This window comes from Triticum dicoccoides, chromosome 3B (assembly GCF_002162155.2).
Source record: "Triticum dicoccoides isolate Atlit2015 ecotype Zavitan chromosome 3B, WEW_v2.0, whole genome shotgun sequence".
Lineage (NCBI taxonomy): Eukaryota > Viridiplantae > Streptophyta > Magnoliopsida > Poales > Poaceae > Triticum > Triticum dicoccoides.
In genome coordinates, this window is record NC_041385.1 from 834,205,310 (window position 1) to 834,210,961 (window position 5,652).

The window sequence follows — 5,652 nt, forward strand, 5'->3', positions numbered from 1 at the left end:
GCCGCCTCCCCCCTGAGCCCCGCATCCCCCGCGAGCGCCGCCTCCCTCGCCTACCTCCCTAACCCTCGGAGCCGCCGGAGACTTGGAGCATCGGCGCCGCCCCATGTCCACCAGGAGAGGAGGCCCCACGTCCACCAGGAGAGGAGGCCCTCGACCTCCCCGCCGTCTATCCCCGCCTCCCCCAAGATCGCCGTCTCCGCCCTCCATCGTCTCCGCTCCGGCCACCACCTCATCGTGGTCAGGTAATCTTCATTGCCCTCCTCCCTCTGCCTCTCTTCTCCTCTCTTCCTCCTCTCCTCCCTCCCGGCCATGCCCTCTTCTTCTCTCTTTTGCTAGGTTTAGGTCAAATCCCTCTCGAATTTAGGTCAAATTAGGTTGAAAAAATTGCTAATTTTGGTCAAATTAGCAAGTGTCCATCTTCTTGCTCTGTAGAAAGTGTCCATCTTCCTGTGTAGGCATGGTGATGATTTTGTTTAGAATGGGGCTTAATTTAGGAACCAAACATTGGTCAGATGGGCCTCCTAATCATGTTAAATCCAAAGTTGCTAAATACAATCTTTACGTTGAATTGGTGTCATGTAGGAGCAAATACCAGCGGTTTTAGACTTTTTTAGGCAACACAATGGGTGATCTTCCAACTGCATTTTTTCAAGGATAAAAACTGTACCATCTACTTATCTACTTATGGGATCAGTAAAACCAGTGCTAGAAATTGCTTGGCTCCTCTTCTTTCTGCTCCTTACCTAGACATAAACTTGACAAGTTTTAGCAACAAGAATACAAATGATAGTCATGCAGTTGCACATGATCTCTGCTAGTTATAGAAATTCATTGCTTGTCCTATGTTTTCTGTCAGGGTATTGTTCAAGAAGCTTGCTTGAGTTTGTGTCCTTTAATGTGTAAATCTGCAGTTCTAGCCACTCCTTGCTGCTAGTTCCTCAAGGGGTTCTGCTCAAAATTAGCTCAAGAAGTTGCATCTGGCTTTTACAAAGTTGTTTTGGCTTAAGAGGATAAGTTGTTGTATATACTGTCATAAAATTTGCTTCATATGCTTGTATCTGGGTGCTAAAATCACTTTTGTTCGAGCTTTATTACTTCAGCAAAACTAATAGATTTAGTTCATTGATATGCTTCCTCTGATCTTCTTTGGCAAGAGGCCGAGAGGTGGTAACAGATAGATTTAGTTCATTGGTACAGATAAATTTGTTAATATTCTTCAGGAAGCTTGCTTGAGCTATTTATATACTTGCTTGCTTGCTAGCAAAAACAATAGCTTTGTTTACGGTGTTAACTAATTCATGCCACCAAATGGTAGAGACAGAGACCAGGTCTCTTCTAGTTTCCCATGAATTGATAAACCATGCATGGTATCAAGTGAGCCATGCACATCCATGAAAAGAGCTTGCTTGCTACTGTTTTAAATAGTTAGTCAAATGAATTGCTTGCTTGCTACTGTTTTTAGCTACTGTTTTATTCAAAAATTATTGGAGTTTATATCATATATATTGCTGGCATGTATTTCATATGTTCTGTAGCATTAAGGCTACATATCATGCCATTTTTGTGCCTTGTATTAATTTCTTTCCCTACATGTTTGCAGGTTTAAGTGAAAAAAGAGGAAGAAAGGAGAATCAGGGTAGGGTTTCATGGCTAGAAGATATATTGCTGGGTTTTGTCTCCGACCATCGTGTCGTGATGATATTGGGGGGTTTTGTCTCCGACCATCGTGTCGTGATGATATTGTGGGGTGTAGTGGGGTTGCAGCGAGGCAGGGGTGGGATAATGATTTTGCAGGTACCTCGAGAGGCCCTTGAGTTTGGCGGAATGTCGATTAACTTCCGTTCCGGCAAATTCGGGTACTCCATATGTCCTATTTTCAGCAAAGGTCATGCTGAAATTTTCCGTGAATTTTAGCATGACTTTGCTAAAAATAGGACATATGGGGTACTTGAGACTAATGCATGGGCCGGGGTATCTTAGTACTTAGTTAAGTAGGATCAACTGCCCCTTTATTCTTGCTGCATTAAACCATAGGTGGCAATAGAGCCAAGTGGTCTTTCCTTTTAAGCGTGGTACCTTTTTGTTTTGCTAATGTGTACTAGGTGCTCCCATCTTCTGTGTCATTGTTACCCTAATTTATAGTCCAGTACAATTGGCCTTTCAGCATAGCCTGTTATCATGCATGTTTTATGATCTGTTGTAAGGGTACTAATTTGTCTCTTCTGCTGCTTATCAGAGATGGGGGGAAGCAGCCACCGCCGCTCTGCCACACCGCAGTATGAGTTGGATGCTTCCGAGTTCTTCAGTATCATACTTGGGACTTTAGTATCATCCATGACGCAGGTATATAAAATGAGAGATCTCCCCTTCACCCATCTCATTATGATATCTGTTGTTTTGCTACATCACTCATTGTCCCAAACTGTAGAGGCTGCCTGACAGTTTTATGAACATGCTGGGTGAAGATCCGCCAAATAATGTGAAGCTGCGACAGGCCGGCAGTGGGTTACGCAGGCTGTGGGATGTGGAGTTGGTGATCAAGGAGGGCCACATGTACTAGTATCGTGGGTGGGAGAAGTTCTACCGTGCCTACGACCTGCGGCTGGGGTACTTCCTTCTCTTCAGGTACGACGACGACGCCACCATGCTCATCGTGAAGGTGTTCAACGTGACTATGTGTCGCATGCACTACGCTAACGATGATGATGCGAGTACATTCTGCCTCTTCTTATTCCTCTACATTTGGCTTTGTCTCACATCGATTGTTAATGGTCATTGTTGCATTTGGACAGGCAATGGGAGCAGCAGCAGCGACACTGGCTACAACCAAAGCAGCAACGACTATGGCTGTAGCAAAAGCAACAACGATTCTGGCTTTAGCGAAAGCAGCAGCGATTCTGGCAGCAGCATAGACAACAAGAAGGATGATCCGGACTGGAGTGCGGGAGAAGAGGAGCAGACTGGGGATGAGGAGCTGCATGATGACGATGGGCATCAGGCTGAGGATGACCTAGCGCCCGTGGTGGCTGACCAAGGGCAAGAGATGGTGGTGGCTGACCATGGGCAAGAGATGGTGGTGGCTGACCATGGGCAAGAGATGAAGGTGGCCGAGGATGACCTAGCGATGGTCGTGCCCGTCCTGCCTGAAGGTGGCCTCGCGATGGTGATGGTGCCTGACAATGGCCACGCATCGGTGGTGGCGCCGGCGATCCCACAGCTGGGCGACATGACCACGCCAATTGTGGTAGAAGACTACGTCCCACTGCCTCCACAGCCTCCACCGCCTCGCCGCTCTAGGCGCATCAGGCTGAGGAAGGAGAAGGAGAAGAACAATGCATGAGAACTGAACTTTGTCAGGTATGCCAGATCTCCAAAATGATATATATATATATACTTAGTTACCTATGTTATCTCTAATATGCTTAGTTTCCTATAGGTTAGCTTCATTTTACCTAAGTTGGTTCTAATATGCTAACTTAGAGCTTATATGCTTAGTTTCCTATAGGTTAGCTCCAAAATAACTTATGTTAGCACAAAATGATCAAGTTTACATAATAAGCTTATAATCTTCTTCTTATTCTTCTTCTTTTCCAAAATGACATAGGTTAGCTTCATTTTACCTAAGTCGGCTCTAATATGCTAACTTAGAGCTTATATGCTTAGTTTCCTATAGGTTAGCTCCAAAATAACTTATGTTAGCAAAAAATGATCAAGTTTACATAATAAGCTTATAGTCTTCTTCTTATTCTTCTTCTTTTCCAAAATGACATAGGTTAGCTTCATTTTACCTAAGTTGGCTCTAATATGCTAACTTAGAGCTTATATGCTTAGTTTCCTATCGGTTAGCTCCAAAATTACTTATGTTAGCACAAAATGATCAAGTTTACATAATAATCTTATAGTCTTCTTCTCATTCTTCTCATTCTTCTTCTTATTCTTCTTCTAGTCTTCTTCTTCTTCTTCTCTTCTTATTCTTCTTCTTCTAACTTCTTATTTATCATTTTGTATATTTGATTTAATTCACGGAAGCTTGCATGGATGGAGTGCTTCTTTTCCATTTGTGTTTTTATTTTGTATCAATGTGAAACTTTTGTGAATTGATGGATAACGGTGTTGGATGAACAATGTGAAACTTTTGTAATATGTAACGATGGAACTATGTGTTGGTTATGTATGTATATATGATGAAACTTGTGTGTTGGATATGATTGTTATATGGATGCTTGTTGTATATATATGTGTTGAATATCTCATATGTGAAATAGTGACCTGAGATTAAGAAAAAACAATTTTTCTTTAAAAAAATAGTTACTAATGGCGCACTACCATGTGGTGCGCTATTAGTATAGCAGATAATAGTGGCGCATTGTGGGCAATACTAATGGCGCACTACATGGTGCGCCATTAGAACACCAGATTCTAATGGCGCACACGTGGTGCGCCATTAGAAAAAAATTCTAATGGTGTGATGCTAGTGGCGCACCAGTAGTGCGCCATTAGAAGGCAAAACTGGTGCGCCACTAGCATGCCTTTTCCTAGTAGTGGATATCCCCTTTCCCTCTACCTCAATCCCCTACCTGCAACACTAGGGTTCCTCCAGCAAGCTGTTGCCACTGGTCCCATCTGGCCTGGTGCTCGATGATGCTCTGTCCAGCTAGGCTACATGGCCAGCGGGCAGGGGCAAATCTCCCTGGCTACTCCTCCATCTGGCGCCGCCCCTCATTCTCATGGTCTCCAGAAGCTGCTCCAGTATGGTTCGTCCAATGCACTACTCCTGTGGGTGCTACACAACTACGGCGGATGCCACACTGCGGCAGAAGGCACCTTATTCCCCCTCACCTCCTCCCAGGCCGTGGCCTTGAGGTGCTGTTGAAGGATGAGCTCATCCAACAAGGTGAGGATCTCCTCTGATTTTTTGCCAAATTTTCATTCTGATCCACTATACGATGAATTGCTATGAGCTGCTTCTACTGCTGCTATATGATGCATTGCTATGAGTTGCTCCTACTGTTGCTATATGATGAATTGCTATGAACTGCTGCTGCTATATGATGAATTGCTATGAGCTGCTGCAGCTGCTATATGATGAATTGCTATGAGCTGCTGCTGCTGCTATATGATGAGTTGCTATGAGCTGCTCCTGCTGATGCTATATGATGAATTGCTATGAGCTGCTCCTACTGCTGCTATATGATGAATTGCTATGAGCTGCTCCTGCTGCTGCTATATGATGAATTGCTATGAGCTGCTGCTGGTATATGATGAATTGCACGCTGCTGCTGCTAGATGATGAGTTGTTATGAGCTGCTGCTGCTGCTATATGATTCTTTGAGGTGGTGTTGCTATGTGATAATAACCAACCACTTGGACCATCGAATTTCAATAAATAATTGTTTTCATTTAAATGTGGGTCATGTGTTCTTCATTTAAATTAGGCAATGGGATCTCTATGGAAAACATTGACCAAAGTAGATTGTGCCGAGTAGATGGTATCTTTTTATTTGCATTTTGAGCAAATAGTGATGGTCTGTTTTCCTATCATATTAATTACTGCACTGGGTTCAATTTGTGATGTTTGCAAGTCAAATTAATTTTCATATGAGCAGCAAAATGAAAAAAATATAATGCAATCTAGACTTTTCACTGATCATA

At 43.4% G+C, this 5,652-nt stretch overlaps 1 pseudogene; it reads left to right on the forward strand.

Moving 5' to 3' along the window:
* The window catches only part of LOC119280213, an 11,931-nt pseudogene extending 10,325 nt beyond the window's left edge, over nucleotides 1-1,606 (forward strand).
* Nucleotides 1,607-5,652: the final 4,046 nt, after the last annotated feature.